This window comes from Tachyglossus aculeatus, chromosome 1 (assembly GCF_015852505.1).
Source record: "Tachyglossus aculeatus isolate mTacAcu1 chromosome 1, mTacAcu1.pri, whole genome shotgun sequence".
NCBI classification, from domain to species: Eukaryota; Metazoa; Chordata; class Mammalia; order Monotremata; family Tachyglossidae; genus Tachyglossus; species Tachyglossus aculeatus.
In genome coordinates, this window is record NC_052066.1 from 161,585,504 (window position 1) to 161,607,918 (window position 22,415).

At 40.6% G+C, this 22,415-nt stretch overlaps 1 non-coding gene across 1 annotated transcript; it reads right to left on the reverse strand.

Moving 5' to 3' along the window:
* Window positions 1-17,348: 17,348 nt before the first annotated feature.
* Window positions 17,349-17,486, reverse strand: LOC119936447. Its single transcript, XR_005453777.1, has one exon. It is a non-coding gene; the product is annotated as a small nucleolar RNA SNORA7 (small nucleolar RNA).
* Window positions 17,487-22,415: the final 4,929 nt, after the last annotated feature.

The window sequence follows — 22,415 nt, forward strand, 5'->3', positions numbered from 1 at the left end:
TATTTTTATCCAAGATAGATTGTGATTATGCCAGGTTTTCTTGATGGTTTTATTTTCAGCTGAATGAAGACATCTCCCTGTTAGTGAAGCTCTTTGCCTCAGCTGTCCCAACAATTTATAGTCATATACTTGAAAATAGAGAATACAGTACATTTAAAAGAGAAACAAGAAGCAGAAGTAAATAGCACCAGGGAGAAGAAGGAAAAATAACCACAAGGTTCAAAAGTTAGAGAAATGTTCAAGGAAAACCAACACAGCTGTCTAGAACTAGGGGTGAAAACCAGGTGGGACTCCATAATAAATGAGCATAGGTGATTAAATTTAATTCAGTTGTTGATGGTTCCCAAGAGCTAAGTCTGCTTCTTAGTATATAAAATACGTAACACAATGTTATCTTGAATGTCCTCTGCTAGGCTACAGGAAACACACTGAAATTGCACCACTAACCATCTTTTGCCTGAGCAGTTATTTATTGAATGAATTTTCCCTCTCCTTTACTCAGTTCAAGTTACCTGCTTCTCCATGGCTTCAAATGGTTTACTTTTCCTCAGAAATTGCAGTTCTGTTATAACCTGTATAAGAGTACAATGAAAACCCATCAGAAATGAAGGCAGTTAGATCATATGTATGCTTGTTTTCTATTGTTCTACAGTTCACTATTCCTAGTTACTGTGTCCTTGGGGCAGGGAAGGATATAAGATAGAGTTTGGGTGCTTTCTCAGGTTTCTTGGACACAGCTATAAAAAGAGAGACATAGCCATTTCATGGTATTTGATATGGGTAAAATAAACCCTCCTCAATTACCAGCTTCACACTCAGTATTATAATTTGTTAAATTAAGTTTTTTTAAAAACTCGAGAAATAAATATATTTTTTTTTCCTGTCACTACTTCTGTCTCTTTTTGCCCTCTTTCCTTCCTGCCCCACTGTTGTCTAAGAATGTTTGTGCTATAGTATATCACAGTCCAATGATCTATTTGAGCTATTATGTTGCCAAATCTAATGTTTTGGAGAAAAAGGTATAAATCTTTCACAGTGTATATAAGGTTTTTCTTTATCACACAGTTCTACAAGAGTGATTATCTTAACAATTTTTAGGTCTTCTGTTTGAACTATGAAAGTGTAGTATTAACATTAAAAATGTATTTGAGGGAACCTGGTTTTCATGGAATTTTTGCTGTCGTTTTTCTTGTTATTGCCAAACTCCTTCTACTAAATCACTTCCTTGACTCTACAAATGCTAAGTTTAATTATAATGTTTCACAAATACCTTTCCTTAGTCCACTATTATGTCAGGGTAACTTAGAGAACCATTTACCCACCTGCATTGCCTTCTAATCTTTCAGTCTTTCCTGTCGGATTGTTCTCTCTTTTGACACTTCTAATCATTTTCAGTTTCCATTTCTGGGCTTTTTCCAGAATTGAATCCCATTCATTCAGAAGAGGTGAACAAAAGGAAATCCACACTTGCTCCCTGATGCATTCAGGCTTTGGTTAAGGGATGTGTCATAAATGCTTGTCAAAATGAGATTTGATTGGTGATTTGGGGATTTTTTTCCCAAAACCAATGAGCCTGTAGTTCAGTGAATGTGCAAACATTGTAGTAGCTTTTAAAATATTATTTATGAGAATGCTATGTGATTTCTTTGATAGGAGAGTCAGCATTCATTCTGATTTTGGGTGGTCAAGCCAATGCATTTTTGGAAAATAATGATCATTTTTAGTAGTTAAATTTTTTCCTTTTTCATTGCCATCAATTCCATAGCTTAAGGATAACAAAAGGAGATGGACATGGAATCACAAATCTCCATAATATAAGCAATGAAATTACTGGGTCAGACCAAGGGTCCCTTCAGTCTAGCAATTCCATCTTCAACAGGAGCAACAGGATGCTTGCAGTCATAGTAGTAATAGCATTATTCAGGAGTAATAGTCCTCCTTTTTAGGGTGTTTGTTAAGTGCTTCCCATATGTCAAATACTGTTCTAAGCTCTAGGTTAGGTACAAATTAACTAAGTTTGATATAGTCCCTGTTCCCTGTGGGGCTCAGAGTCTAAGTAGAAGGGAGAACAGGCATTTCCATTTCACAGTTGAGGAAACTGAAGCAAAAGAAGTTATGTGACATGCCCATGGTCACACAGAAAGTAATTGGCAGAGTTAGGATTAGAATTCAGGTCCTTCTGACTCCCAGGCCCATGTTCTCTCCATTAAGCCACACTGCTTCTTATGACTTCCAGGATAACTCATTCATCATAAACTACACTTCAGCTCACGATGCCCAGGAGAAACAGACATCTCAGGCCCCCTTCACATTGGTCTTCCAATCCTGAATAGGGGATCAAGCCTCAGACCTATCCAGAGCCCCTCAGGGAGTAAAGCAGCCTAGGCCATTACTTCCATTAAATGGCTTTCTTTGTCTTTGATGGGGATTGGAGAAAATTGCTAGGGAAACTGGTTTTGGGAAAGTGTGATGTCAAGGTAGAAGGTTTCAATTAATGGTATGTTCTGTGCACTATACTAATTGCTTGGGAGAGTTCGATATTGTTGGTAGACATGTTTCTGGCCTAAAGGAATACAACTTGTACTTCCCAAGCGCTTAGTACAGTGCTCTGCACACAGTAAGCACTCAATATATACTACTGAATGAATGAATGAACACTATATAAAATGGCTCCCTCAAAGACCCAACAGAGACACAGAGAGGATGGACCGAGCAAATAATAGATACAATCACTTTCAGAAATTCAAAACAGAAACTCAGGTTTATCTCTGCTTTTCTGAGGATGTCAGGGAAGGGCAGCTCCATCTCACTCTCCTTATAACATCCTCTGGTGCAATTGTCTAAAACGTAATTCTGGGCTGGATTGACCATGTTCTGCCTGATCCGGAAAACTCCTCCCCTTTGATTTAAAAGATGGAAAACTACAGGGCAAAATAATGTAAAGGAATTTTTTCTGGTATTAAATGCTTAATGTGAGTCATTCATTCATTCAATCGCATTTATTGAGTGCTTCAGCACTGGGGTTGATAGATGTTTATCAGGCCAAATACAGTCCCGGTCCCACATACAGCTCAGAGTCTAAGTAGGAGGGAGAACAGATATGTAATCCCCATTTAGCAGTTGAGGAAACTGAAGCACAGAGAGATTAAGTGATTTACCCAAGGTAACTCAGCAGGCAAGTGGAGAAACAAGATTGGAACCCAGGTCCTCTGGCTCCCAGACCGGTATTTTAATCCATGAAGCTGTGCTATTTCCATTTTAGGTGTTCTAATATGTTCCTATTATGACAAAAGAAAGTATGTCAAAAAAGAAAACAAGCATATTATTATATCAATTAAAGAAAATATAACAGTTCATAAGAATCTAGGAGTACCTTTTCTATCGTCATCAATCATCAGCACCACTATTGTATATGCATTAAAATGCCAGATACTTAAGATTTTTGTTAAGGAAACTTTATTATGAAACAGTTTACTTTTTGTTGCTGAAGTCTTGTCCTTTTAATTGATTTTTGTGAATGGAATGCCACAAGCAAAACATAATAGCAAGAATTCTAGTTCTATAAAGTCATTCCCTTATTTCTTGAATTGATTTTAAAGCCTATTTAAATTCTCTTTGGAAATGTTGACAGTATCATTTAACAGTACAGTTGGGAAGCTGACTGTAGCGTTCACTGAAGAAAGAGACAAATACAATCAGTACAGTTCGGACTACACCAAGCACAGTATTGATGGATTTGCTGTATTATTGCTTGTCGCAAAAAAACAGATAAGTCTCTACTCGTGAGACTTCAGGACAGAGAACCCCTGAGGAGTAATTGATTTTAGTCCTAGTGGTTTATGCAACTCCACTAACACTCTGTCTTCCTTGCCAGTCATTTTCCCACTGTGACTTGGCGTGCCAGAAATAAGCAGGCAGACGTGCCAAACAAAGCCCAGAACATAGTACAATTTTTATATGCGGAACCCACTTAAGGCTGATGTGGTGCAGCATAGTGCAGCATAGTGCTGATGCTGTTCCCTAATGGCACACAATGGTAAACCACTGCCTTGGTAGCTGCCGTTTTTTTTGTAATTTTTTTTTCCCAGGTAAACTAGACACATTGAAGAATCCCTAGCAGAAAAACGCTAACTCAATCTGACTACATACCTATTATATGCAGAGCACGCTATCAAGTCCTTGGGAGAGTCCAGTGGAGTAGGCAGAAATGATCCTTACCCCATTTCAGGATTATGGTTTGATCTATTCACCACTGAATGTGTACTAAGTTCGGAAACTTCCACGACTGACAGTGAACTGGGACTAAAGCTAGCCAACTGTTATTTACAACCACTGGGAAGCACTCACTGAATACCATGCCTTGCTAACACCCATAAATGAGCATGATTTTAATCAGGGCAGTAAAACAAATCCCAAATAGGTTGGACATTCAGGTGATATATTGGGACCTTATCCTGCTTTTTATAGGTTTTATGGCTTTTCTTGAGATAGGTGTTGATTAGGTTAAAGGTGGGTACCTAGCCACACTTTTTTCATTGGTATTTGTTAAGTGCTTACTCTGTGCCAGGCACCTTACTAAGCTGTGGAATAGATAGACGATCATCAGGTCAGACACAGTTCCTTTCCCGCATGGGTCTCACCGTCTTAATCCCCATTTTACAGATGAGGTAACTAAGGCACAGATTTGCCCAAGGTCACAGGGCAGAGAAGTGGCTGATCTGGATTAGAACCCATGTCCTCTGACTCTTAGGACATTCTCTTTCCACTAGGCCACCTTATGAAATTTAGGTTTTTGTACTTATTTTCTGTAAGAGGTGATATCATTACCACCAACTTATGTTGTTATATGTGCAATTGGGGTATAAGGATGATAGGAACTTTTGTGTTGTCCCAAAATAAAATACTAATGGCTCCTAAAAAACTTTTGAGTTCTTCTGTGATTTCAAGAAGCTATTACTTTACAACAGAACATTAAAAACAATACCTTCTGAAAATGAAAACTCAATTAATGACAGTTCATTTCCTGTTCAACTAAAGCATAACATCAGTAGTTTTCCTAAGAAGCTGACTTCACCAATACATATATTGGTATTTACTTAGAGATTCGTGAGCACTAGACCTATCCTTTACTTTACATGAATTACACACGGTAACCAACAATAATGAACTATATTAGACGTGCCTTCATTGTTATTACTTATATTACAAGACTACCATTGCAATTCCAAGTACATGCGTATAGTAAAAATGAATAGTTTGACATTATTAAGGAAATCAAATGTCATGGGTCCTTGTGCATAACTAATGATAGAATCTTTTCTCTAAATTTTGGCTATAAAGGCATGCTTACAATCATAATTCCCTATTTATGTCAAACATTATAATAATTGTGTGTTGCTCAAAATAACCTTTTTTCAGAGTATCTCAGAGTTCTTTAGGAATTTTAATATATCCATATGCATAAGATTTCAGAAAGTTTTCTCTTTTTAGAGTGTTAAGCTAAAATGAAAGGTGTTGAGTGATTATGTATAGTGACAAGTTGACAGCAGGTTTGATAAAATGAATATTGATATTCAAATTGGCACAGTGAAGTGCTGATCAAGTACAGGTTAGGGCTTGCCACCATTGAGCAATTGGACCAAAATTCTCCCCTGAAAGTACACTTGATGGAACCTAAAGACACAAACATACAGCGATTGGATTAGGCTATCTTATTCAGCATCGCCCTCATTTGTTATTAAATTCCTACAGTGTGTGCAGAGCACTGTGCTAGGCATTAGAAGCATTACTTGAAATAAAACAAAACAAAACAAAAAAAACATGGTTCCTACCATCAAGGCCCTTAAAATCTAATGGTGGAAGTAAGCACATATAAATTGCAAATATACAAGAGTAAAAGAGTTAGAGCATAGATTCAAATGATGAAAAGAACATTAGATACATGCACAAAACAGATATGCACATCGATCAATAAATACAATGGAATGAATGAATGCTGGTGGGATGCTAAAACAAGGAAGGTGGGAATTAATTGGGCAATTCCAATTTCTTCTTGGGAGGGCTTTGAAGTTGAGTAAAGAGATGATTTATTTAATTTGAAAAGACAAGAAAATCCTTGCAAGGGCATTGGGTCTTAAAACCCCCTCAAAGAGAAAGAAACCCTGATATTCCTCCCTCACCTTACTCCATACTAGTCTCTTTGTTATGCTAACCCTATTTCACACTCAGAGTAGAGAACTGCAGCTTAATAGAGGTATTCCAATCTCTGTGTCCAAATATAAAGAAAACTAGGCTACAAGAAATGGGAATACTAAATATTCCAGTAAAAAGTTAACTTCTTCTCTTTTACATATTTCCAAAATTATGAGGAAATATTGAAATATTGCAGTTTGAATAGCCTACTGTGTGTTTGTGTGTGAAACAAGGGTTACAAAATGATGCTAGTGACAGATATTTTTATTGCTATGGGCAAACCTGGTGGATCAAATCAGTCTTTGACTGAAAATCTATTTTACAGTGAGAGCATGTAAAGCTTGTATTTGGCTGCTTGGTTCTAATTATCAATCAGTCAATAATATTTCTTGGGGGCCTGTTGGGTGCAAAACAGTGGATTTAGCACTTGGTAAATTTCAATTATCTTGTATCTACCCCTACCAAGAGGAATCTCTAAGGAGAGGGAAGAGGAGGAAGAAAGCACCCTGGAGGGGTAATCAAACTGCTATGTTAACCTGGTACTACTCTTTCCTACCCAGCCTCAGGCCATGTTCGCTCAGGGCCTGAGCAGCTAGGAGGTGAACAGACAGAAAGGCTATATGCACAGACACTGTATGCTGTGGGAAAATAATTTCTCCCTCCTCCTTCAATAAATGAGCATGATTGTACCTCTGAACATAAGCTAATGTGTTCTCTCCTTTTGGAGGGCCTGGTGGAGTAGAGAGAAAAATTTAGACTCAATATTGAGTAGAAGAGATTTAATTCTTTGAGTTGATTCTACATCTTGTCTTAACCCCTTCGTTGATCTCATTCTACTAACCCACAGCCCTGGATCACCTTTACATTCCGCTTTCTTTTCTCCTTTGAACAAGCTACAGACTGCTGCCGTCTGAAATCTTGATATCAGACCAAACTCATCCACCTCAAGTTCATCCTTGCAAAATTTAACTCTGCCCTCTTCTCTGCCCAGCAAAATTATTTCTCCATTCTTATTGACACCCATGCCCTTTGCCCTCACCAGTATCCTGTTCCCCCACTTCCTCCATCCCTTGCCTTTAATGCTATCTATTTTATTGAAAAAAATGAAAATAGGCATGATCTCCCTAAAATCTCCCCAGCTAATCTCGTCTCTCCCTTCTCCTGCCCCTTCTTCAATTCCCCCTTCTTTCCCAGCAATATCTTGAGGAGCTCTCCTACCTTCTGTCAAAATCCAGGCCCTCCACCTGTGCGTCCGATCCCATCCCTTTGCTCTTTTCCAAACACTTACTCCCTCCCGTCTCCCCTCACTGACTGCCTCTTCAATTGTTCACTCTACAATGAATTCTTCCCCACTGCTTTCAAACATGTCATCTCTCCCCATCCTTTAAAAAACAAAGGCAAAAACACTTCCTTGACCCGCAGCTCCCTCCAGTTATAGCCCCATTTCCCCCCTACCATTTATCTACAAACTCCTTGATCAAGTTGTCTCTAGCTGCTGTCTCAAACTCCTCTCCTCCAATTCTCTCAATCCAAAATACTGCTATGTTAATCGAAGCACTTATCCTGTCTCTCCTTGTTTATTGTAACAGCCTCCTCACTGTCCGGGCTCCAGTCTATACTTCACTCTACTGCCTGGGTCATTTTCCTACAAAACACTCAGCCCATATTACCTCTCTCCTCAAGAACCTCCAGTGGTTGCTCATCCACCTCCGCAATGAACAGAAACTCCTTATCATCGACTTTAAAGTACTCAATCAGCTTGCTCCTTCCTTCTTCACCTCACTACTCTCCTACTGTAGCCTAACCCTCACACTTCGCTCTAGTGCCAAACCACTCACTGTGCCTTGATCTCTTCTATCTTGCTGTTGATCTCTAGTCCTCAAACACCCTCCCTTTTCATAACCAACACACAATTATCCTCCCCACCTTCAAAGCCTTATTGAAGGCACATCTTCTCCAAAAGGACTTCCCTAACTAAATTCTCATTTCCTCTTTTCCCACTCCCTACTATATCTTCCTGACTTGCTCCTTGTATTCAGTACCCACCACCCCAGCCCACAGCACTTATGTACATACCCATAACTTATTTATTTATATTAATGTCTGTCTCCTTCCCCCCCCAACCCCAAACAGTAAGCTCACTGTGTGGCAAGAAATGTGTCTGTTATATTGTTGTGTTGTACTCTCCCACTGCATAGTACAGTGTTCTGAACACAATGAACTTTCAATAAATATGATTGATTGGTGGATTAATATGCAGGCCTAATATTTTCAGGGAATAGAGTTCTTCAGGCTCTGTAGTGTGCAGTGAAGAGCTCATCTTTGCAGTCATTGTTTTTCCAGTGTTAAACAGATTTTCCTCCCTCCACTTAAACTTGTTTCCAGTTATACTGTTCAAGTGATGGAGGGGTGCGGGGTGAATTTGGCAGCTTTAAGAAAATTCTTCCTGTGACATGGCGTATGGAATTATAAATGACCACTTTATAAATGACCACTTAGTGTGCACAAGGATAAAATCTCGGTTGTGCGATTCTGTGGATGACAGTTCTCACAAGTCAAGAGCAAAAGCAGTTAGCCCTAAGAATGAATTATAGTCACCTATGCTTACTGTGGGTGGCTAGCATGATCATTTATAATACCCAGATAATCTGGATTACTTTTGAATGTTCTGAATTACTTTTGAATGTTTTGACAGCTCAAGTGGATGGCTCAGGGGATTGATAATAGGATGAGGAGCTTGTAAATGTCAGGGCCATGTGAGTTTTACTGCAGGAAGATGGTTGTGACTGACAGTTCCCCAGCAGCCTATGCAAAAGACATCCTTGACTTCAATCTGGTTCCTGGTGAACCAGGTGTCAGTATTTAAAACATTTCCTCAGCTGACACCATCGATTGATAGCACTTCAGCTGGGTGAACTAGAGTGAATGAATAAAAAAAGCCCTCCCTATTTGGATTAGGATGGGATACTGTATAGGCCATTAAGTTAGGCTATTCCATCCAATGGAGCAAGAATATTCTCACTGTTTCCTGGCTAGGAGGTAGTGCTCCCAGTCATGTACTTTCCAGCATTGGATATTTTCTGAATTATGCCATTATGTGAGGAGAAGCTTTAGGGGCTGGATCAAGGGAGTTCAGTTACAGAGGCCTCTGATTTACTTTGACTAATTCCATAAAAATGAAGTTTACACTGCAAGTACAACTCTTGGAGTGGGGACTCCAAGAGGGGTGGTGTAGCTGGAGGGGGGACAGAGATGCCAGTCTGAGAGAGGTAGAACTGGGGATCACAGAAGGCTGAGCAATTAGCATAGTAGTGAGATACTGCAGAGACTATCTGCTCATTTTGGAGGGCTTTGCCAGGTAAACAGGTCGTAATCCAAAATGATGACAATTCCTTGTGGAATTTGAAAGAGTAAGTAGATATGATCCCTGACTTCAAGGATCTAATGGGGTAGACAGACACAAGCAGCGTGGCTTGGTGGAAAGAACACAAGCTTGGGAGTCAGAGGTCATGGGTTCTAATCCTACCAATGCCACTTGTCTGCTGTGTGACCTTGGGCAAGTCACTTAATTTCTCTGTGCCTCAGTTACCTCATCTGTAAAATGGGGATTAAGACTGTAAACCACACGTGGGACAACCTGATCATCTTGTAACTACCCCAGCACGTAGAACAGTGTTTGGCACATGGTAAGTGCTTAACAAATACCAATATTATTATTATTATTATTATTATTATTATTATAAGATTACAGGTAGGGAATACAACAAAGTTTAATTCATCTGTGGAATTTATTGAGCACTTGGTGCAGAGGACTATACTAAGTTATATACATGAATGTTGTTGTGGTCGTGGGTTGGGTACATAAGATGTGTAGCTGACAGCACTGCTTATTCACAGTACCACCATCTTTCTTACTGTGAATTTAAAATCCTCACTTCCATTCAGAATGGGGGGGGGGGCAGTTTTTCAATATGTAATCTTTCTCCTTCAGTCATTCATTTGCTTCTCCTGTCTTGGATTTCATTATAGAAAACTTTCATTTTATTAGGTAAAGTCTTTATTACATACATTCTATCTGACTGCAGTGAAAATGACTTAATTGTATTTATTGAGTGCTTATTGTGTTTGGAGCACTGTACTAAGTATCTGGAAGAGTACAGTATAACAGAGTATGTAGGTATGTTCCCTGATCACAGTGAACTTACAGTCTAGAGACAACTAGAGTCAAACATTAACATAAATTAATACATTACAGATATGTACATAAGTGCTATGGGGCTGAAGGAGGGGTGAATCAAGTCAGAAATTCCAAGTGCAAGGACTACACAAAAGGGAGCAGGAGAAGAGGAAATGAGGGTTTAGTCAGGGAAGGCTTCTTAGAGGAGATGTGCCTTCAATTAGGCTTTGAAGGTGGGGAGAGTGACTATGTGCATCTAGATCTAGCTTTACTTCTATTTATTCTGATGACTTAACACCTGTCCACATGTTTTGTTTTGTTGTGTGTCTCTCCCTTCTAGACTGTGAGACCGTTGTTGGGTAGAGAGGGACCGTCTCTGTATGTTGCCAACTTGTACTTTCCAAGTGCTCTGCACACAGTAAGCGCTCAATAAATGATTGAATGAATGATTATAAATCAGTTTGGGGCATATAAATAATCTCAAACATAGTCTATAAATATCTGGGTTTGAACCCTGAAGGATTGTGGTGGAATGAAAAAGACACTTGAGTTGCATATCAAGATGCATTTTACCACCCTATGAAAGGATTAGTTGACAGACTCATCTCTCAAGGGAAATGAGTCATTTTAACTCAGAATGGACCAAGTCAAAGTGTTAAAGTCAGCATTTTTGGCTCCGAGGGAATGCACTGGGTGTCCTGCCAAGGCAGTTCCCTGTTTACGTTCTATAATTCTATGGCAGAGGCTTAGTGATGCAGTCAAGAAGAAATCTGCCTATAAACTAAGCTCCCCCACAGAACCTTTATAGGAACATCCCTAGAGCTTGATTTCTTCATAGTAGGTCATTAGCACTTAATTTTATTTCCACTGTTTATTGAGATCTCATAAGGCAGAATATCTGTTGAGAGAGATCAGGGATTAAAAATTAACAGTGTTCAAATACAGTTTGAGGGAGAGAAGAAACTGCCAAACACTCACTGAGACTTTTATCCTGTAGCCTAAACTTTTAAAATGTCCATTAAAAACTGGATAATAGCGTGGCTCAGTGGAAAGAGCACGGGCTTGGGAGCCAGGGTCATGGGTTCGAATCCCGGCTCCGCCACATGTCTGCTGTGTGATCTTGGGCAAGTCACTTAACTTCTCTGGGCCTCAGTTACCTCACTGTAAAATAGGGATTAAGACTGTGAGCCCCACGTGGGACAACCTGATCACCCTGTATCCTCCCCAGTGCTAGAACAGTGCTTTGCACATAGTAAGCGCTAAACAAATGCCAATTATTATTATTCCCTTCTAGACTGTGAGCCCACTGTTGGGTAGGGACTGTCTCTATATGTTGCCAACTTGTACTTCCCAAGCGTTTAGTACAGTGCTCTGCACATAGTAAGCGCTCAATAAATACGATTGATTGATTGATTGATTGGACATAAAAATGGAGCCAAATCCAAGCATTCCTTTTCTGGCATTATAGAAAAAAGAAATGGATTTGTTCAAAATCAGAATGACTAAATGCAAAAAGATGCAGGGGCTTTAGAATGCTAATTGCAGATATCTGCTAACAAGATCATCAACTTTGCTCACCATTAAATGAAAGCATATCTGATTAATTTAATGCCACATGTCAGTCATTGTAACTCATTCATGAGTGAAGGGAATTAATCCTTTTCATAGAATGAGCTTCCCTGGAACAAGGGTCTTTCTTAAACAGGACTAATATAACTATATAGCACTCTCGTGCATGATGTATTCAGTGGAAAGCAAACCTATCAGATCCAAAAAGATTATCTTTAGTAACTCTAATCTTGGAGGATTAGGCTGAAATAATTTAGAATGTATGTCTCTGTAGTTTGAGGATATGCTATTGATTGGGGTTTTAAATCATTGGTCAGGCTGTGGTTTCTAAATATCTGAATTGATGTTGGTAAATGAGATGGAAGAATTATTTCTTTTTGTTTTAGTGAACTGGAGGATATTATGATCTCAAAGTATTAAGATTTGCACATCTTGGAAGAGTTATTCATTTTTGAGTTTTATTCCACCTGTTTTAGGGATTGGTAAAAGTAGGTCCAGGAAAATTATATGAGTGAGTGAATGGAGCAGAAAGGGTTGAAGTCATAGAATAGTAATAATAATAATAATAATAAAGATGGTATTTGTTAAGCACTTACTATGTGCAAAGCACTGTTCTAAGCGCTGGGGTGATACAAGGTGATCAGGTTGTCCCACGTGGGGCTCACAGTCTTAATCCCCATTTTACAGATGAGGTAACTAAGGCACAGAGAAGTTGTGACTTGCCCAAAGTCACACAGCTGACAATTGGTGGAGTGGGATTTGAACCCATGACCTCTGACTCCCACGCCTGTGCTCTTTCCACTGAGCCACGCTGCTTCTCTAGTAATCAGGGAGTCTAATTGGAAAGTGTTCTCTTTTAAGCACTAAGGCTAGATACTAGGTAATCAAATCTGTCCTGGTCTTTCAACCACAGTCTGAGGGAGGGAAAGTTGATATTTTGACCCCATTTTTCAGATAAGTAAATGTAGGTACAAAAGTTAAGTGATCACACAGCCATTATGTGGTGGACTCCCAATCCTGTGCTCTATCCCATAACTCCCATAACTCACACTTCTCAAGATTCTAGGTCTCCAAGGGACCATAGTCACCCCACAAATCGGTCTTTTAATTGATAGGGCTGTTTGCATCTTACTCAAGGAAATCAAAGAAGCCGAGCAAGTATTCTTGTTGCTTAGACTATAAAATTTATTGTCCAGGCTTGTTCCAGCTAGATCTTCAATACATTTGATATTTCAGAATCAACAACCAATTTGAACCCCTCCGCTCCCACACACACACTTTGAGAAGGACAGTTAAATGCAGTTGTGAACAAGTTGCTTTGAAAGGGAACCCCTGAGTCTCTTCTGGCACATTCTGAATAATACAACTCAATGAAATTAGAAGATTGAACATCACAGCTCTGTTGTAGTTACAGATCTCTGCTCCTGGTTATGTCTGATACACTTCTTAAGCGAATAAAATGGACCCAACTGCCAGAGTGATTATGTGAGAACTCAGTTTCAGTTTCACATAATACTGGTTTAGTTTCATTTGAAACAAAAAAGGAGCAGTATGGCCTATTGGAAAGAGGGCAGACTTGGGAGTCAGAGGACCTAGTCTAATCCTGACTCTGCCACTTTGCTGCTGTGTGACCTCGAGTAAGTCACTTAACTCCTCTGTGCCTCAGTTTCTTCATCTGTAAAATGGGGATTAAAACTGTGAGCCCCATGTGCGACATGGACTATATCCAATCTGATCTACTCCAGTGCTTAGTACAGTGCCTGGCGCATAATAAGTGCTTACCAAATACCGTTTTTTAAAAAAGGATAATCATGTTTTTGCCCTAGAAATGTATGTGTTTATTGAAATGTATTTTAAAAAAACTCATCTATATATTCTCTCGCTTTTCATTTCTCTACTTTGTGGCTCTTAGAATGTCAAGGAATTCAAAACATTTGCTGCTAACATAAAAATATAGTCAGGCTGGCACAGTCATTGTTCAGCAATGATCAGAAAAGAATTATCCACAAACACATGCATGCCAGTTGCATCTACAAAGAAACCAACAAAAAAACCCCACTCACCTATATTTAATGAGCGCTGAAATTTTTGTTCATTTTAACAAAGAGGTCAAGTGGTACATGTACTAAGACAATGTTGATATTAAACATTAATTTCACTCTGGTCTAATCAATGGTATGGGAATAAGCAATGCACTTTAATTTTAGTCAGAGTGACACTATTCACTTAATCTGTGGCTCAATCAATAATGCTGAAAGTATGAATAATAATAAAACACGTTGAAAAGTAACTTTTAGGTCTGCTTCAGAGCAATCATTGTAATAAAACAAAAGCGAGCTAATGTTACTATAAATACTAGGCCTTGTAGCTGTTGATTGGTTTTATTATGTTTCATTTTGTAAAATATAGAATGTGAACAGTTGATATCTAGGTTTCATTTTAATAGGATCCATTACTTATTAAATTACAGTGCATGTGGTAAGATATTTGGCAAATACATATTAAAGAATTTGACTCACTTATTTAATAAGCATTTGTTACTTAATTTCAAATAGAATATATCAAACAAGCCTTCAATCAATTTTAAATGTAGCTCTATAAAATAAATGTGAATTGTGAAGGAATGAATAGCAGCTGCAAAGCATTTACCTGATCTGTAAATTAATGTTCACACAGCTGCTATGGGGAAGGTGACTTATCACCTCTTAATTATTGCTCTAATTATTTATTTCCTGTGAGCTGGGTATATATATATATGTAATGCAGCATAAGGTCGTACCACTAGGGATTTGCTTTCTAAGTCTGACAGACGTTAATGTGTAATAAACTCCATTAGTGGCCTGTGCATTCATCGAGGGAAAAATAAACCGTTATAGTTAAGGATTTTACTGTCACTTGCTGAGGAGGGTCATGGGTGTGAAGGAATTTGAGACATAAGAGATTTTAGGATACATCCAACCCATTGTAATGTAGCAGCTCATTGATTGCTCCCTATAGGATATTATTTAAGAGTTTTGTCCAGGCTTATTTTAAAGGAATCTAGGCATGTCAAAAAGATGGTTTTGCAGTAGAACAGATGCAGTCTTACTAGTTTTTCCTCCGCTTATGCAGTTCATAGTTCCCTTTTTCATTTTCGTTTCATAGAAATGAATCTGTAGGTAGACTATAAGCTCCTTGTGGGTGGGGGACATGTCTACCAACTGAAATACTGTGCTCTCCCAAGCACTTAGTAACATGCTCTGCACACAGTAAGTGCTCAGATATGACAGATTTCATATCAATCATATGGAATAATGATCAGAACAAGTCAGAGGCCTTTTTATGTGCATAATATTGCCACTCTAGTATTCGCCTGCATCTATACATGCCTTTTTGTTGAGATCTCCAAGACCTCAGGCAGTCACAAATAGTGGCCTAGAGATTAGGTATCTGATTCCACAGGTGGACAGCATCTTAATGTGTGCTTCTTGAGAATTTTCAGAGGTCACCAAGACAAAAGAAATCACTTTTTTCTCTTGGTGTTAGAAAAGAAAGAAAACTCTGAATTATCTCAGTGTGTTCCCACTGGAAAGGATTAAAATTGTGTAGATGTGAAATTCTGTGTAGGAAGCAATTTTTGTCTTATGTTGTCGAGTCGTCTCTGACCCAAAGAAACTCCATGGACACATCTCTCACAGAACAATCAATCAATCAATCGTATTTATTGAGTGCTTACTGTGTGCAGAGCACTGTACTGAGCACTTATGAAGTACAAGTTGGCAACATATAGAGACAGTCCCTACCCAACAGTGGGCTCACAGTCTAAAAGGGGGAGACAGAGAACAAAACCAAACGTACTAACAAAATAAAATAAATAGAATAGATATGTACAAGTAAAATAAATAAATAAATAAATAGAGTAATAAATATGTACAAACATATATACATATATACAGCTGCTGTGGGGAAGGGAAGGAGGTAAGATGGGGGGATGGAGAGGGGGACGAGGGGGAGAGAAAGGAAGGGGCTCATTCTGGGAAGGCCTCCTGGAGGAGGTGAGCTCTCAATAGGGCCTTGAAGGGAGGAAGAGAGCTAGCTTGGCGGATGGGCAGAGGGAGGGCATTCCAGGCCTGGGGGATGACATGGGCCAGGGGTCGATGGTGGGACAGGCAAGAACGGGGTACGGTGAGGAGATTAGCGGCAGAGGAGTGGAGGGTGCGGGGTGGGCTGTAGGAGAGAAAGGAGGAGAGGGAGAGGTGATGGAGAGCCTTGAAGGCCAGGGTGAGGAGTTTCTGCCTGATGTGCAGATTGATTGGTAGCCATTGGAGATTTTTGAGGAGGGGAGTAACATGCCCAGAGTGTTTCTGGACAAAGACAATCCGGGCAGCAGCATGAAGTATGGATTGAAGTGGGGAGAGACACGAGGATGGGAGATCAGAGAGAAGGCTGATGCAGTAGTCCAGACAGGATAGGATGAGAGCTTGAACGAGCAGGGTAGCGGTATGGATGGAGAGGAAAGGGCGGATCTTGGCAATGTTGCGGAGCTGAGACCGGCAGGTTTTGGTGACGGCTTGTATGTGAGGGGTGAATGAGAGAGCGGAGTCGAGGATGACACCAAGGTTGCAGGCTTGTGAGACGGGAAGGATGGTAGTGCCATCAACAGAGATTGGAAAGTCAGGGAGAGGGCTGGGTTTGGGAGGGAAGACAAGGAGTTCCGTCTTGGACATGTTGAGTTTTAGGTGGCGGGCAGACATCCAGATGGAGATGTCCTGAAGGCAGGAGGAGATGCGAGCCTGGAGAGAGGGGGAGAGAGCAGGGGCAGAGATGTAGATCTGTGTGTCATCAGCATAGAGATGATAGTTGAAGCCGTGGAAGCGAAAGAGGTCACCAAGGGAGTGCGTGTAGATAGAGAACAGAAGGGGACCAAGCATTGAACCTTGGGGAACCCCCACAGTAAGGGGATGGGAGGGGGAGGAGGAGCCTGCAAAAGAGACTGAGAATGAACGACCGGAGAGATAAGAGGAGAACCAGGAGAGGACGGAGTCTGTGAAGCCAAGGTCAGATAGCATATTGAAGAGAAGGGGGTGGTCCACAGTGTCGAAGGCAGCCGAGAGGTCGAGGAGGATTAGGATAGAGTATGAGCCGTTGGATTTGGCAAGCAGGAGGTCTTTGGTGACCTTTGAGAGGGCAGTTTCCATGGAATGTAGGGGACGGAAGCCAGACTGGAGGGGGTTGAGGAGAGAGTTGGTGTTGAGGAATTCGAGGCAGCGCGTGTAGACAACCCACTTCCAACTGCTGTTGTTCTGGTAGTGTATCCATAGAGTTTTCTTGGTAAAAATACAGAAATGGTTTACCATTGCCTTCTTCTTTGCAATAAACTTGAGTCCCCAGCCTCTCCCACGCTGCTGCTGCCCAGCACAGGTGAGTTTTGACTTGTAGCAGAATGGCTTCCACTCTCTAGCCACTGCTCAAACTAGGAATAGAATGGGTATGCCTCTGCTTGACTCTCCCTCCTATAGCCAAGACTGGTAGAATACTGGAAACTCTCCAGGTTTCATCCTGAGAGGATAGCAAGCAATTACCCTGCTTAAAGCTTTTGCATTCTCTATTTGTCTTTAGGAGAGCACTGCAATTCACCCTTGCAGAGGCCCTGAGGTAGGGGGTGTTACAGTAACAGAGAGGGGGGATGGTGAGGGGGCCAAGATCCCCATGAAGTCATCCTGGTTCACTGCTTTGGGGAGGTTTGAACTCCTGGTGAACCTCAAGCTGTTTGTCTCCTGGAAGATAGCCTCACTCAAACCCATTATTCCTTGGGGAAGCGGGAATGAGAGCCCCTACACCTGGTGTTTAGGTCACCTCTGCCCGGTCAATGGTGTGGGCTGTTCTGGCTTTGAGGGAATGCTTGGTTTAGCATAATTAATCACTGACTATTTCTGAAGTTTGCCAGGCACTGTATTGTTTGCTGGGGTGGATACAAGCTAAATGAGTTGGGCCCAATCCCTGCCCCATGTGGAGCTCACAGTCTCAATCCTGCTTTTACAGATGAGATAACTGAGGCACAGAGAAGTAAAGTGACTTGCCCAAGGTCACACAGCAGAGAAGTGGCAGATCTGGGATTAGAACCCATGACCTTCTGACTCCCAGATGCAGGGATGCAAGCTGACAGCTGTTCTACTCATGACTCCCTCTCTAGATTGTAAGATAGTTGTGGGCAGGGAATGTGTCTGTTATTATATTGTACACTCCCAAGTGCTTAGTACAGTGGCCTGCACACAGTAAATTCTCTGTAGATATGGCTGACTGACTGACTCATTGCAGAAGACATGTTCCTTGCCTAAAAGAACAGTATGCTGTAACAGTGAAAACATAAATACAAATATTTACCAGCAGTAGGAAGGAATAAATCAATTTCATATTTAATTAATTTGATGTTTAATTTATTTATTTATTCACACTAATGCCTGTCTCCATCTCTAGACTGTAAACTTGTTGTGGGTAGAGACCATATCTACCAACTCTGTTATACTGTACTCTCCCAAGTGATTAGTACAGTGTTCTGTACTCAATAACTATGATTGATGATCCAACATACATCTATGCATGTAGTATGTATGCATCTATGCATGCATCTGTGCACTTGAGTGCAGAAAATGGGTGTCAGTAAATGACTATTTAATAGATATGTGTAGTGGGTTGAAGCAGTTTGGGATGCAGATAATTGGTTGGGAAAGGATTCTTGGAGTAGGTGGGATTTAAGGAAAGTTTTGAGGTGGAGGCAACCGAGGTCTGAGAAACAGCATAGCCCAGTAGAAGGAACACGGGCCTAGGAGTCAGAGCACGTGGGTTCTAATCCCACCTCTGCCACTTGCCAGATGTGTGACCTTGAACAAGTCACTTAACTTTTCTGGGCCTCAATTTCCTCATTTGTAAAATGGGGATTTAATAGTTGTTCTCCCTTCTGTTTACAATGTGAGCCCCATGTGGGACCTGATGATCTTGTAGATACCCCAAGAGTTTAGTCCAGTGCTTGGTACATAGTAAGCACTAAACAAATACTTAATATATCTAGTCTAAACTTAATATTTCTAGAACAGAACTTCTTATGTCCATAACCTTGGCATTATCCTTGATTATCGTTCTCAATCAACCCACATATTCACTAAATCCTGTCGGTTCTACCTTCAAAACACTGATAAAATCTGCCCTTTCCTCTCCATTCAAACTGCTAAAACATTAATCCAATCACTTTTCCAATTCTGCCTTGATTACTGTATCAGCTTCCTTGCTGACCTCCCAGCCTCCAGTCTCTCCCCAATCCAACCCATACTTCATTCAGCTTTCCTACAGAACCATTCAGGTCATGTGTCCCCACTCCTCAGGAAACTCCAAGGGTTGCCCATCCACCTCCGCAACAAAGAGAAACTCCTCAGCACTGGCTTTAAAGCACTCAATTAACTTTCCCCCTCCAACCTCACCTCGCTACTATCCTATTACAACCCAGATCACACACTTCACTCCACTATTGCCAACCTTTTCATTGCACCTCAAACTCATCTATCTCACCACCTACCTCTCACCCACATCCTGTATCTGGCCAGGAATGCCCTTCCTTTTCATATCCCAACAGACAATTACTCTCCCCCTATTCAAAGCTTAACCTTCCCTGACTAAGGCCTCCTTTCCTCTTCTCTGACTCCCTTCTGCATCACCCTGACTTGCTTCCTTTATTCATCCCCCCGCCCAGCCCCAACCAGCCCCACAGCACTTATGTACATATCTGTAATTTATTTATTCATATTAATGTCTGTCTTCCCCTCTAGACTATAAGCTCATTACGGAGAAGGAATGTGTCTGTTTATTGTTAAATCATACTCTACCAAGCACTTAGTACAATGCTCTACCTACAGAAAGTACTCAATAAATACAATTGACTATTATAATTATTATTATATTTGGGAAGGAAGGGAGTTCTAGGTCAGAATAATAGGATGAACAAAGAATAAGATGCAGACTAAATGGGAATGTGCTTCAGTTAGAAGGTGGGCTTGGGAGGAGCAAATATTGTGACCAGGGGGCTAACAGATAGAGAAGCAGTATTGCCTAATGGATAGTGCATGGGCCTGGGAGTCAGATGACCTAGGTTCCAATCCCAGCGCTGTCGCCTATCTGCTGTGTGACCTTGGGCAAATCACTTACCTTCTCTGTGCTTCAGTTACCTCGGCTATAAAATGGATATTAAGACTGCTAGCCTCAAGTGGGACAACCTGATTACCTTGTATCTACCCCAGCACCAAGTACAATTCCGGACACATGGTAAGTCCCTAACAAATACCATTACCAAAAATATGAAGAGTGAAGTGAAAGGAGTTGATGGAGAGTCTTGAAGCCAGACTAGTAGATAAAGAACCATCATGGCCTAATGGAAAGAGAATGGGCCTGAGAGTCAGAGGCTCCACCACATGGCTTAGTGGAAAGAGCAAGGGCTTGGGAGTCAGAGGACGTGGGTTCTGACCCTCACTCTGACACTTATCTTCTGTGTGACCTTGGGCAAGCCACTTAACTTCTCTGTGCCTCAGTTTCCTCATCTGTAAAATGGGGATTAAGACTGTGAGCCCCACGTGGGACAACGTGATTACCTTGTATCTACCCCAGTGCTTAGGGCAGTGATTGGCACACAGTATATTTGTATCTTGTGTATATTTGTACATATTTATTACTTTTTTTATTAATGATGTGTTTATAGCTATAATTGTATTTATTCTGATGGTATTGACACCTGTCTACTTGTTTTGTTGTCTGTCTCCCCCTTCTAAACTGAGAGCCCATTATTTGTTAGGGACCATCTCTATATGTTGCCAATTTGTACTTCCCAAGCACTTAGTACAGTGCTCTGCACACAGTAAGCGCTCAATAAATTCAATTGAATGAATGAATGAACATAGTAAGTGCATAACCAATACCTTCATTATTATTATTGTTATTATGTCTGCTGTGTTACCTTGGGCAAGTCACTTCACTTCTTTGAGCCTCAGCCATCTCATATGTAAAATGAAGAATAAAACTTTGAGCCCCACATGGGACAAGGACTGTGTCAACCTGATGACCTTGTATCTACCCCAGTGTTCAGAACAGTACTTAGCCCATTGTAAGTGCTTAACAATGCAATTACTGTTAAGCAGTTTTAGTTAGACACAAACCAATTTGGACCCTGAGGTTCATTCTGCTCCCTCCACTGCCCAGGATGCAGAAAAACTGACTAAAGTTAAATTAGGTGTGACAAAAAATCGTGGTGACTTGATATGGAATATAACAAAAGAAAGAATTGAAAAGAAATGAAGACAACCTCAGATCTAGAAAATGGCTTGAGTCATTTATTTAGTTTGGCAAAGAGAAAGCTGAGGAAAGATTTGATAGCAGTGTTAAAACACTTAAAATAGTGTTCCTTTGGTGATGATGATGATGACATTTATTAAGCTCTTACTGTGTGCCAAGCACTGTTCTAAGTGCTGGGCAGGCTACAAGGTGATCAGGTTGTCCCACGGGGGGCTCACAGTCTTCATCCCCATTTTACAGATGAGGGAACTGAGGCCCAGAGAAGTTAAGTGACTTGCCCAAGGTCACACAGCTGACAATTGGTGAAGCCGGGATTTGAACCCACGACCACTGACTCCAAAGCCCGGGCTCTTTCCACTGAGCCACGCTGCTTTGGTGGCTGGGGAATCAGAGCACCTATTACTGTAAATAATAAATTTCACGATTGATTGATCGACCTAGTTTTGCTCTGCTCAAACACTTGTTTTCACTGAATTTTGGCTAGACCATTCTTAAGGAATTGTGGAACATTTGTCTGACAAAGTAAGTCTTTAAGGATGTTGAACTCCATGGTATCAGAAGAAATAGCTTGTGTCCCTTTGCATGTTTGCAGCATCAGACAGCATGAGGACTACAGCATAAATTTGTTGAATGTGTGGCTTGGCAGTAACACGGCCCCCACATATAAGGAGAACTGCATGTGCTTTTTTTTGTTTATTATTTCATTTATTGAGGTACACAATTAGGCTGCTGGTACTCTTGTTAATGAAAGGCCAAAGGGGGGGCGGGTGTGTGTGTGTGTGTGTGTGTGTGTGTGTGTGTGTCCTTCAATTCATTCATTCAATCGTATTTATTGAGCACTTACTGTGTGTAGAGCACTGCACTAAGTGCTTGGAAAGTTCAGTTGACACCATTGATGGTTACATAAAGGTGCAATGGATGCTACAAGCATGGAATTGATCAATTGTATTTATTATCATCATCAATCGTATTTATTGAGCGCTTACTGTGTGCAGAGCACTGTACTAAGTGCTTGGGAAGTACAAGTTGGCAACATATACAGTCCCTACCCAACAGTGGGCTCACAGTCTAAAAGGGAGAGACAGAGAACAAAACCAAACATACTAACAAAATAAAATAAATAGAATAGATATGTACAAGTAAAATAAATAAATAAATAGAGTAA